The 13,313-nt window shown below is 48.3% G+C and overlaps 3 non-coding genes across 3 annotated transcripts; all 3 read right to left on the bottom strand.

The window, feature by feature from the left end:
* Positions 1-2,404: 2,404 nt before the first annotated feature.
* Positions 2,405-2,476, bottom strand: TRNAP-UGG (transfer RNA proline (anticodon UGG)). The gene has a single exon. It is a non-coding gene; the product is annotated as a tRNA-Pro (tRNA).
* A 3,501-nt stretch (positions 2,477-5,977) lies between these two features.
* TRNAP-UGG (transfer RNA proline (anticodon UGG)) lies at positions 5,978-6,049 on the bottom strand. The gene has a single exon. It is a non-coding gene; the product is annotated as a tRNA-Pro (tRNA).
* A 7,064-nt stretch (positions 6,050-13,113) lies between these two features.
* On the bottom strand, positions 13,114-13,185 carry TRNAP-CGG (transfer RNA proline (anticodon CGG)). The gene has a single exon. It is a non-coding gene; the product is annotated as a tRNA-Pro (tRNA).
* Positions 13,186-13,313: the final 128 nt, after the last annotated feature.

Raw genomic sequence — 13,313 nt, forward strand, 5'->3', positions numbered from 1 at the left:
TACTGGGAAAAAGCCCAGCGACTTGCTGTATTTGCTTGGCTTCGAACCAGGGACCTTTTGCATGTGAGGTGCGCATGATAACGACTACACTACACAAACAGACACACTTGCTGGCTTGCTTCATGTGGCTATGCATTGTACTGGAACCACCACACTATGGAAACAGACACACCTGCTTGCTTTATGTGGTTCTGCATTGGACTGGGATGCAAGGACTGAGGGCCAATGTTCATGACGCTCAAAGCTGAGCCTTCCGGAACACGATCTCTTGCCTTGGAAGAAAGGAACTGGCATCACTTTCATTCCAAGAGGTGATTTCAGAACTGGACCCGAAATTACCATGGAGAAGCACTGTGCATTTAATGTTCCTATGAGCACTGCTGCTCCAGCACAGAAAAGCAGTTGCAAAGAAATCTCGCATACCTTCATGATGCTGAACTGTCTCAACGCAGGTATAAAGCATGTATTGCATTGCAACATGACATCTTACAAGAGTGAAAAGCAGAAATACTCCTGTTTAAAACACAGACTGAACCTATAAAGGTAAGGGTTTGTCTGGGATTTGAACCAAGGTCCTCTCACACCCGAAGCGAGAATCATACCCCTATACCAACTAGACTGCTGCTCCAGAGGCATTTGAAACATCTTCTGAAGCGTCTTTCAGAAAAGCAGGGCCATTTGGAGGCTCTCTCTCTAAGCGTGCCATAGCAATTGATGTTTTCTGTCAAGGATTTTTTGTTTGTCTCTAGCAAGGAAAGAGGCAGTCAAGATGCCCTGTGCCAGTGAGCTAAACTAGGGCACTGATGTGAAAAGCAGGCCCTTTCTGGAAGTTGTAACCCTCTGCAAGTCCTGGACCCTTGCACCTTAGACTTCCAGACCAGAAGCACTGAAGGGCCTGCTAGCTCTTGAGTCAGAGAAGCATGCCTCTTGGATTCAAGCACACTTGCTCGCTCAGGGCTCGATCAGGCGAGATTTATAGTAGTGGCTCATAGGCCTGAAACACTCACCTGGGAGACGCGGGGTGGCTGATTTCCCGGAATGGCCCTTGATGGGGAAATCACCTCCTTTCCCCCGCCTCATTTCAGAATTGTGTGCAAGTCGCAAGACAGTGTTCAGGGGTTCATGGGTACTGCCTAATCCCAGCTGCCTCTCTGTCTTCTTCATGTAAATTGCAAGTCACGAGGAGGCACCATTGCCAATATGCTCCGCCCACCTAACCAAGAAACCCAGTTTGAGCTTGTCTGCCTGTGTTGTTGCAGGGGCAGTGTCTTCTTTGCCCAAAAGGTGGCAGGAGAGACTCACTTCAAACGATAGAATCAACTGCTTAAGTAGAAACCAGCATGGTAGTTACTGTCATAAAGTGCAGCTCTAACAGAAGGTGTGCCTGAGATGCCCCTTCAAGTAATACACAGAATTTTGATTGAGGGCCCAGCCAATGGGTTGGTGGATTTCTCCTCACATGCCACAGCAGCTTCCAAAGATAGTGGTGTGAGGAGCTGGCTCTGCAAGCAGAGCAAGATTTAAGGGAAGAAAACACACCTGTTAGAAGTGGGATTTGAACCCACGCCTCCATGAAGAGACCAGAAGGCTCAGCTTCAACTGAAGATCAAGCTCTCTTGAGTCTGGCACCTTAGACCACTCGGCCATCCTGACAGCCAAAATATTATGCAGGTCTGACTCTTCAGTCTGCACTTGTTGATGCTGCCGCTTGCAATGTTCCTATCAAAGTCACAGCTTTAAAGGCCCCACAATATAACATGGCCAAGAAAAAAAAAAAAACAGAACAAGAAACAAGGCACATGCACGACCACCGAGGGATGCAGATAACTTTTTATCGTCCTGCAATAGTAAAGCACATTTTACACAGGTCACAAGTTTTTAAAGGTCATTTCTGTCTAAGTGTGCATTGAGAGAGACTGAGGTTTTAGTGAGCAAACACAAAAGCTACTGCTGCCCAGTGTCAAACCGGGAACCTATTGCGTGTGAGGCAAATGTGATAACCACTACACTACAGAAACAAGCTTGCTGGCTTGACTGAAGGAGCACAGTTCCCCTCATATGTTTGCCCGATTTCCTCTATACTTGATCAGCAGTTGCTCAGAATGCGAGGGGTAAGTGTGAAAATTGCAGCGGTGTCAGCCAGCATGCATACACTCAGACGTCCTGAAAAGTCACAGCTGCGGGCAGAGACAGACAAATATCTGATGCCTAAATGCCAGGAACGCAAGCCTGTGAAATCATCACACAGGGCGCACTGAGAGCAAGCAGGAAGGAAGCCAAGGCATTGTAATCCATTTTTCGCCTGAGGCAAAAAATATGTTTTGCGCAACAATGCTTCGAGTGGAATGAGAAATGTTGAGGGGTTGTGTATTTTGAGCAGGATTTGATTGTTTTCCGCTAAAATGGGCTCGTCCGGGATTTGAACCCGGGACCTCTCGCACCCAAAGCGAGAATCATACCCCTAGACCAACGAGCCTGGGCACAGAAGCGCTACGGCTCCCACCCTGCTCCGAGGGTTGGTGGCAGAGAGTGGGAGACTACATCCCAAAGCAAGAAACGCCACATGGTGCTCTCTTCTGCAGTATGACTAGAGTCATTTGCATGGTCGTCATCGAACATGACATAAAAAGCCTCTATCGTTTAGACATTTTGTCCCAGATTTACAAGAAAATGACTGAGCGCGACGCTGTGCCAAATTTGCAAGCCCCACGCTCCGTCATTTTCAAAATGCAGGGAAGCGCCGTATTTAGTAGAATACAGCGCACCCCTGTGCTTCCCCCTGCGCCAGCTCTAAATTAGCTGCTGTGTGCCAACGCAGCCGTTCTTGCACCATGGTACAAGGATGACTGCGTTGAGGGGGAAATTGTTTTTGTGCAGGAAGGGACACCTTCCTGGCCAAAAGAAAAATCTTCAATGGTGATTTGCTCTTACTTCTATGTGTGCTGCAGAATGCAGCACACATAGAAAGAGAAAAAACAAGGAGAAATGAAAACATTTCTCCTCAGTGCGCCACTCTAACGATACCCCTGGGATGGCGTTGGATTTTGGCGCTGACGCAGATTTACGACAACTCCTAAATCTGGAGCAGCATCAAAATGCTATGGTGTTGCTGTGGCACACTCACAGCAACACCCATTGCACGCCCCTTCCAGGGAAAGCGCTGAATGCTAAGGTGCCGTATTTACAAGGTGGTGTTAAGCCACAAAAAGTGGCTGAACGCCATCTTGTAAATACCGCGCAGTGCATAGTGCCACCGGGGCGTCACTAAAAGTGATGCTCCGTTGGCGATTGGGCCTTGTAAGTCTGGCACCTTATTTGCTCAAGGTGCGTGTTCTTGGTGAGGGCAGGAAAGCTATTTTCGCTCTCATACCTTCCTTCCTTGGCTGGCTTGAATGCGGTAGGCTCAGGCTTCAATGCAAAGGTCAAACAGTGAGCAACTGACTGACGTAAGCTGGCGCAACTCCTCTTGGTGAGCTGTGACAGATGCCCCAGGAGCGTAGTACCTCACGATGGTGAGGGATAGATACAGTCTCTTTTATCTCAGCTTGCCTGTCAGCTGAGTCAGGAAATGCAAATACTGGGAAAAAGCCCAGCGACTTGCTGTATTTGCTTGGCTTCGAACCAGGGACCTTTTGCATGTGAGGTGCGCATGATAACCACTACACTACACAAACAGACACACTTGCCGGCTTGCTTCATGTGGCTATGCATTGTACTGGAACCACCACACTATGGAAACAGACACACCTGCTTGCTTTATGTGGCTCTGCATTGGACTGGGATGCAAGGACTGAGGGCCAATGTTCATGACGCTCAAAGCTGAGCCTTCCGGAACACGATCTCTTGCCTTGGAAGAAAGGAACTGGCATCACTTTCATTCCAAGAGGTGATTTCAGAACTGGACCCGAAATTACCATGGAGAAGCACTGTGCATTTAATGTTCCTATGAGCACTGCTGCTCCAGCACAGAAAAGCAGTTGCAAAGAAATCTCGCATACCTTCATGATGCTGAACCGTCTCAACGCAGGTATAAAGCATGTATTGCATTGCAACTTGACATCTTACAAGAGTGAAAAGCAGAAATACTCCTGTTTAAAAGACAGACTGAACCTATAAAGGTAAGGGTTTGTCTGGGATTTGAACCAAGGTCCTCTCACACCCGAAGCGAGAATCATACCCCTATACCAACTAGACTGCTGCTGCAGAGGCATTTGAAACATCTTCTGAAGCGTCTTTCAGAAAAGCAGGGCCATTTGGAGGCTCTCTCTCTAAGCGTGCCATAGCAATTGATGTTTTCTGTCAAGGATTTTTTGTTTGTCTCTAGCAAGGAAAGAGGTAGTCAAGATTCCGTGTGTCAGTGAGCTGAACTAGGGCACTGATGTGAAAAGCAGACCCTTTCTGGTAGTTGTAACCCTCTGCAAGTCCTGGACCCTTGCACCTTAGACTTCCAGACCAGAAGCACTGAAGGGCCTGCTAGCTCTTGAGCCAGAGAAGCATGCCTCTTGGATTCAAGCACACTTGCTCGCTCAGCGCTCGATCAGGCGAGATTTATAGTAGTGGCTCATAGGCCTGAAACACTCACCTGGGAGACGCGGGTGGCTGATTTCCCGGAATGGCCCTTGATGGGGAAATCACCTCCTTTCCCACGCCTCATTTCAGAATTGTGTGCAAGTCGCAAGACAGTGTTCAGGGGTTCATGGGTACTGCCTAATCCCAGCTGCCTCTCTGTCTTCTTCATGTAAATTGCAAGTCACGAGGAGGCACCATTGCCAATATGCTCCGCCCACCTAACCAAGAAACCCAGTTTGAGCTTGTCTGCCTGTGTTGTTGCAGGGGCAGTGTCTTCTTTGCCCAAAAGGTGGCAGGAGAGACTCACTTCAAACGATAGAATCAACTGCTTAAGTAGAAACCAGCATGGTAGTTACTGTCATAAAGTGCAGCTCTAACAGAAGGTGTGCCTGAGATGCCCCTTCCAGTAATACACAGAATTTTGATTGAGGGCCCAGCCGATGGGTTGGTGGATTTCTCCTCACATGCCACAGCAGCTTCCAAAGATAGTGGTGTGAGGAGCTGGCTGTGCAAGCAGAGCAAGATTTAAGGTAAGAAAACACACCTGTTAGGAGTGGGATTTGAACCCACGTCTCCATGAAGAGACCAGAAGGCTCAGCTTCACTGAAGATCAAGCTCTCTTGAGTCTGGCACCTTCGACCACTCGGCCATCCTGACAGCCAAAACATTATGCAGGTCTGACTCTTCAGTCTGCACTTGTTGATGCTGCCGCTTGCAATGTTCCTATCAAAGTCACAGCTTTAAAGGCCCCACAATATAACATGGCCAAGAAAAAAAAAAAAACAGAACAAGAAACAAGGCACATGCACGACCACCGAGGGATGCAGATAACTTTTTATCGTTCTGCAATAGTAAAGCACATTTTACACAGGTCACAAGTTTTTAAAGGTCATTTCTGTCTAAGTGTGCATTGAGAGAGACTGAGGTTTTAGTGAGCAAACACAAAAGCTTCTGCTGCCCAGTGTCGAACCAGGGACCTTTTGCGTGTGAGGCAAATGTGATAACCACTACACTACAGAAACAAGCTTGTTGGCTTGACTGAAGGAGCACAGTTCCCCTCATATGTTTGCCTGATTTCCTCTATACTTGATCAGCAGTTGCTCAGAATGCGAGGGGTAAGTGTGAAAATTGCAGCGGTGTCAGCCAGCATGCATACACTCAGACGTCCTGAAAAGTCACAGCTGCGGGCATTGACAGACAAATATCTGATGCCTAAATGCCAAGAACGCAAGCCTGTGAAATCATCACACAGGGCGCACTGAGAGCAAGCAGGAAGGAAGCCAAGGCATTGTAATCCATTTTTCGCCTGAGACAAAAAATATGTTTTGCGCAACAATGCTTCGAGTGGAATGAGAAATGTTGAGGGGTTGTGTATTTTGAGCAGGATTTGATTGTTTTCCGCTAAAATGGGCTCGTCCGGGATTTGAACCCGGGACCTCTCGCACCCAAAGCGAGAATCATACCCCAAGACCAACGAGCCTGGGCACAGAAGCGCTACGGCTCCCACCCTGCTCCGAGGGTTGGTGGCAGAGAGTGGGAGACTACATCCCAAAGCAAGAAACGCCACATGGTGCTCTCTTCTGCAGTATGACTAGAGTCATTTGCATGGTCGTCATCGAACATGACATAAAAAGCCTCTATCCTTTAGACATTTTGTCCCAGATTTACAAGAAAATGACTGAGCGCGACGCTGTGCCAAATTTGCAAGCCCCACGCTCCGTCATTTTCTAAATGCAGGGAAGCGCCGTATTTAGTAGAATACAGTGCACCCCTGTGCTTCCCCCTGCGCCAGCTCTAAATTAGCTGCTGAGCGCCAACGCAGCCGTTCTTGCACCATGGTACAAGGATGACTGCGTTGAGGGGGAAATTGTTTTTGTGCAGGAAGGGACACCTTCCTGGCCAAAAGAAAAATCTTCAATGGTGATTTGCTCTTACTTCTATGTGTGCTGCAGAATGCAGCACACATAGAAAGAGAAAAAACGAGGAGAAATGGAAACATTTCTCCTCAGTGCGCCACTCTAACGATACCCCTGGGATGGCGTTGGATTTTGGCGCTGACGCAGATTTACGACAACTCCTAAATCTGGAGCAGCATCAAAATGCTATGGTGTTGCTGTGGCACACTCACAGCAACACCCATTGCACGCCCCTTCCAGGGAAAGCGCTGAATGCTAAGGTGCCGGATTTACAAGGTGGTGTTAAGCCACAAAAAGTGGCTGAACGCCATCTTGTAAATACCGCGCAGTGCATAGTGCCACCGGGGCGTCACTAAAAGTGATGCTCCGTTGGCGATTGGGCCTTGTAAGTCTGGCACCTTATTTGCTCAAGGTGTGTGTTCTTGGTGAGGGCAGGAAAGCTATTTTCGCTCTCATACCTTCCTTCCTTGGCTGGCTTGAATGCGGTAGGCTCAGGCTTCAATGCAAAGGTCAAACAGTGAGCAACTGACTGACGTAAGCTGGCGCAACCCCTCTTGGTGAGCTGTGACAGATGCCCCAGGAGCGTAGTACCTCACGATGGTGAGGGATAGACACAGTCTCTTTTATCTCAGCTTGCCTGTCAGCTGAGTCAGGAAATGCAAATACTGGGAAAAAGCCCAGCGACTTGCTGTATTTGCTTGGCTTCGAACCAGGGACCTTTTGCATGTGAGGTGCGCATGATAACCACTACAATACACAAACAGACACACTTGCTGGCTTGCTTCATGTGGCTATGCATTGTACTGGAACCACCACACTATGGAAACAGACACACCTGCTTGCTTTATGTGGCTCTGCATTGGACTGGGATGCAAGGACTGAGGGCCAATGTTCATGACGCTCAAAGCTGAGCCTTCCGGAACACGATCTCTTGCCTTGGAAGAAAGGAACTGGTATCACTTTCATTCCAAGAGGTGATTTCAGAACTGGACCCGAAATTACCATGGAGAAGCACTGTGCATTTAATGTTCCTATGAGCACTGCTGCTCCAGCACAGAAAAGCAGTTGCAAAGAAATCTTGCATACCTTCATGATGCTGAACCGTCTCAACGCAGGTATAAAGCATGTATTGCATCGCAACATGACATCTTACAAGAGTGAAAAGCAGAAATACTCCTGTTTAAAACACAGACTGAACCTATAAAGGTAAGGGTTTGTCTGGGATTTGAACCAAGGTCCTCTCACACCCGAAGCGAGAATCATACCCCTATACCAACTAGACTGCAGCTGCAGAGGCATTTGAAACATCTTCTGAAGCGTCTTTCAGAAAAGCAGGGCCATTCGGAGGCTCTCTCTCTAAGCGTGCCATAGCAATTGATGTTTTCTGTCAAGGATTTTTTGTTTGTCTCTAGCAAGGAAAGAGGTAGTCAAGATTCCGTGTGTCAGTGAGCTGAACTAGGGCACTGATGTGAAAAGCAGACCCTTTCTGGTAGTTGTAACCCTCTGCAAGTCCTGGACCCTTGCACCTTAGACTTCCAGACCAGAAGCACTGAAGGGCCTGCTAGCTCTTGAGCCAGAGAAGCATGCCTCTTGGATTCAAGCACACTTGCTCGCTCAGCGCTCGATCAGGCTCGATCAGGCGAGATTTATAGTAGTGGCTCATAGGCCTGAAACACTCACCTGGGAGACGCGGGTGGCTGATTTCCCGGAATGGCCCTTGATGGGGAAATCACCTCCTTTCCCCCGCCTCATTTCAGAATTGTGTGCAAGTCGCAAGACAGTGTTCAGGGGTTCATGGGTACTGCCTAATCCCAGCTGCCTCTCTGTCTTCTTCATGTAAATTGCAAGTCACGAGGAGGCACCATTGCCAATATGCTCCGCCCACCTAACCAAGAAACCCAGTTTGAGCTTGTCTGCCTGTGTTGTTGCAGGGGCAGTGTCTTCTTTGCCCAAAAGGTGGCAGGAGAGACTCACTTCAAACGATAGAATCAACTGCTTAAGTAGAAACCAGCATGGTAGTTACTGTCATAAAGTGCAGCTCTAACAGAAGGTGTGTCTGAGATGCCCCTTCCAGTAATACACAGAATTTTGATTGAGGGCCCAGCCGATGGGTTGGTGGATTTCTCCTCACATGCCACAGCAGCTTCTAAAGATAGTGGTGTGAGGAGCTGGCTGTGCAAGCAGAGCAAGATTTAAGGGAAGAAAACACACCTGTTAGGAGTGGGATTTGAACCCACGCCTCCATGAAGAGACCAGAAGGCTCAGCTTCACTGAAGATCAAGCTCTCTTGAGTCTGGCACCTTCGACCACTCGGCCATCCTGACAGCCAAAACATTATGCAGGTCTGACTCTTCAGTCTGCACTTGTTGATGCTGCCGCTTGCAATGTTCCTATCAAAGTCACAGCTTTAAAGGCCCCACAATATAACATGGCCAAGAAAAAAAAAAAAAACAGAACAAGAAACAAGGCACATGCACGACCACCGAGGGATGCAGGTAACTTTTTATCGTCCTGCAATAGTAAAGCACATTTTACACAGGTCACAAGTTTTTAAAGGTCATTTCTGTCTAAGTGTGCATTGAGAGAGACTGAGGTTTTAGTGAGCAAACACAAGAGCTACTGCTGCCCAGAGTCAAACCAGGGACCTTTTGCGTGTGAGGCAAATGTGATAACCACTACACTACAGAAACAAGCTTGCTGGCTTGACTGAAGGAGCACAGTTCCCCTCATATGTTTGCCTGATTTCCTCTATACTTGATCAGCAGTTGCTCAGATTGCGAGGGGTAAGTGTGAAAATTGCAGCGGTGTCAGCCAGCATGCATACACTCAGACGTCCTGAAAAGTCACAGCTGCGGGCAGAGACAGACAAATATCTGATGCCTAAATGCCAGGAACGCAAGCCTGTGAAATCATCACACAGGGCGCACTGAGAGCAAGCAGGAAGGAAGCCAAGGCATTGTAATCCATTTTTCGCCTGAGACAAAAAATATGTTTTGCGCAACAATGCTTATTTTGAGCAGGATTTGATTGTTTTCCGCTAAAATGGGCTCGTCCGGGATTTGAACCCAGGACCTCTCGCACCCAAAGCGAGAATCATACCCCAAGACCAACGAGCCTGGGCACAGAAGCGCTACAGCTCCCACCCTGCTCCGAGGGTTGGTGGCAGAGAGTGGGAGACTACATCCCAAAGCAAGAAACGCCACATGGTGCTCTCTTCTGCAGTATGACTAGAGTCATTTGCATGGTCGTCATCGAACATGACATAAAAAGCCTGTATCCTTTAGACATTTTGTCCCAGATTTACAAGAAAATGACTGAGCGCGACGCTGTGCCAAATTTGCAAGCCCCACGCTCCGTCATTTTCAAAATGCAGGGAAGCGCCGTATTTAGTAGAATACAGCGCACCCCTGTGCTTCCCCCTGCGCCAGCTCTAAATTAGCTGCTGAGCGCCAACGCAGCCGTTCTTGCACCATGGTACAAGGATGACTGCGTTGAGGGGGAAATTGTTTTTGTGCAGGAAGGGACACCTTCCTGGCCAAAAGAAAAATCTTCAATGGTGATTTGCTCTTACTTCTATGTGTGCTGCAGAATGCAGCACACATAGAAAGAGAAAAAACGAGGAGAAATGAAAACATTTCTCCTCAGTGCGCCACTCTAACGATACCCCTGGGATGGCGTTGGATTTTGGTGCTGACGCAGATTTACGACAACTCCTAAATCTGGAGCAGCATCAAAATGCTATGGTGTTGCTGTGGCACACTCACAGCAACACCCATTGCACGCCCTTCCAGGGAAAGCGCTGAATGCTAAGGTGCCGTATTTACAAGGTGGTGTTAAGCCACAAAAAGTGGCTGAACGCCATCTTGTAAATACCGCGCAGTGCATAGTGCCACCGGGGCGTCACTAAAAGTGATGCTCCGTTGGCGATTGGGCCTTGTAAGTCTGGCACCTTATTTGCTCAAGGTGTGTGTTCTTGGTGAGGGCAGGAAAGCTATTTTCGCTCTCATACCTTCCTTCCTTGGCTGGCTTGAATGCGGTAGGCTCAGGCTTCAATGCAAAGGTCAAACAGTGAGCAACTGACTGACGTAAGCTGGCGCAACTCCTCTTGGTGAGCTGTGACAGATGCCCCTGGAGCGTAGTACCTCACGATTGTGAGGGATAGACACAGTCTCTTTTATCTCAGCTTGCCTGTCAGCTGAGTCAGGAAATGCAAATACTGGGAAAAAGCCCAGCGACTTGCTGTTTTTGCTTGGCTTCAAACCAGGGACCTTTTGCATGTGAGGTGCGCATGATAACCACTACACTACACAAACAGACACACTTGCCGGTTTGCTTCATGTGGCTATGCATTGTACTGGAACCACCACACTATGGAAACAGACACACCTGCTTGCTTTATGTGGCTCTGCATTGGACTGGGATGCAAGGACTGAGGGCCAATGTTCATGACGCTCAAAGCTGAGCCTTCCGGAACACGATCTCTTGCCTTGGAAGAAAGGAACTGGCATCACTTTCATTCCAAGAGGTGATTTCAGAACTGGACCCGAAATTACCATGGAGAAGCACTGTGCATTTAATGTTCCTATGAGCACTGCTGCTCCAGCACAGAAAAGCAGTTGCAAAGAAATCTTGCATACCTTCATGATGCTGAACCGTCTCAACGCAGGTATAAAGCATGTATTGCATTGCAACATGACATATTACAAGAGTGAAAAGCAGAAATACTCCTGTTTAAAACACAGACTGAACCTATAAAGGTAAGGGTTTGTCTGGGATTTGAACCAAGGTCCCCTCACACCCGAAGCGAGAATCATACCCCTATACCAACTAGACTGCTGCTGCAGAGGCATTTGAAACATCTTCTGAAGCGTCTTTCAGAAAAGCAGGGCCATTCGGAGGCTCTCTCTCTAAGCGTGCCATAGCAATTGATGTTTTCTGTCAAGGATTTTTTGTTTGTCTCTAGCAAGGAAAGAGGTAGTCAAGATGCCCTGTGCCAGTGAGCTTAACTAGGGCACTGATGTGAAAAGCAGACCCTTTCTGGTAGTTGTAACCCTCTGCAAGTCCTGGACCCTTGCACCTTAGACTTCCAGACCAGAAGCACTGAAGGGCCTGCTAACTCTTGAGCCAGAGAAGCATGCCTCTTGGATTCAAGCACACTTGCTTGCTCAGCGCTCAATCAGGCTCGATCAGGCGAGATTTATAGTAGTGGCTCATAGGCCTGAAACACTCACCTGGGAGACGCGGGGTGGCTGATTTCCCGGAATGGCCCTTGATGGGGAAATCACCTCCTTTCCCCCGCCTCATTTCAGAATTGTGTGCAAGTCGCAAGACAGTGTTCAGGGGTTCATGGGTACTGCCTACTCCCAGCTGCCTCTCTGTCTTCTTCTTGTAAATTGCAAGTCACGAGGAGGCACCATTGCCAATATGCTGCACCCACCTAACCAAGAAACCCAGTTTGAGCTTGTCTGCCTGTGTTGTTGCAGGGGCAGTGTCTTCTTTGCCCAAAAGGTGGCAGGAGAGACTCACTTCAAACGATAGAATCAACTGCTTAAGTAGAAACCAGCATGGTAGTTACTGTCATAAAGTGCAGCTCTAACAGAAGGTGTGCCTGAGATGCCCCTTCCAGTAATACACAGAATTTTGATTGAGGGCCCAGCCGATGGGTTGGTGGATTTCTCCTCACATGCCACAGCAGCTTCCAAAGATAGTGGTGTGAGGAGCTGGCTGTGCAAGCAGAGCAAGATTTAAGGTAAGAAAACACACCTGTTAGGAGTGGGATTTGAACCCACGCCTCCATGAGGAAACCAGAAGGCTCAGCTTCACTGAAGATCAAGCTCTCTAGAGTCTGGCACCTTAGACCACTCGGCCATCCTGACAGCCAAAACATTGTGCAGGTCTGACTCTTCAGTCTGCACTTGTTGATGCTGCCGCTTGCAATGTTCCTATCAAAGTCACAGCTTTAAAGGCCCCACACTATAACATGGCCAAGAAAAGAAAAAAAAAACAGAACAAGAAACAAGGCACTTGCACGACCACCGAGGGATGCAGATAACTTTTTATCGTCCTGCAATAGTAAAGCACATTTTACACAGGTCACAAGTTTTTAAAGGTCATTTCTGTCTAAGTGTGCATTGAGAGAGACTGAGGTTTTAGTGAGCAAACACAAAAGCTACTGCTGCCCAGTGTCGAACCGGGGACCTTTTGCGCATGAGGCAATGTGATAACCACTAGACTACAGAAACAAGCTTGCTGGCTTGACTGAAGGAGCACAGTTCCCCTCATATGTTTGCCCGATTTCCTCTATACTTGATCAGCAGTTGCTCAGAATGCGAGGGGTAAGTGTGAAAATTGCAGCGGTGTCAGCCAGCATGCATACACTCAGACGTCTTGAAAAGTCACAGCTGCGGGCAGAGACAGACAAATATCTGATGCCTAAATGCCAGGAACGCAAGCCTGTGAAATCATCACACAGGGCGCACTGAGAGCAAGCAGGAAGGAAGCCAAGGCATTGTAATCCATTTTTCGCCTGAGGCAAAAAATATGTTTTGCGCAACAATGCTTCGAGTGGAATGAGAAATGTTGAGGGGTTGTGTATTTTGAGCAGGATTTGATTATTTTCCGCTAAAATGGGCTCGTCCGGGATTTGAACCCGGGACCTCTCGCACCCGAAGCGAGAATCATACCCCTAGACCAACGAGCCTGGGCACAGAAGCGCTACGGCTCCCACCCTGCTACGAGGGTTGGTGGCAGAGAGTGGGAGACTACATCCCAAAGCAAGAAACGCCACATGGTGCTCTCTTCTGCAGTATGACTAGAGTCATTTGCATG

This window comes from Pleurodeles waltl, unplaced genomic scaffold (assembly GCF_031143425.1).
Source record: "Pleurodeles waltl isolate 20211129_DDA unplaced genomic scaffold, aPleWal1.hap1.20221129 scaffold_72, whole genome shotgun sequence".
NCBI classification, from domain to species: Eukaryota; Metazoa; Chordata; class Amphibia; order Caudata; family Salamandridae; genus Pleurodeles; species Pleurodeles waltl.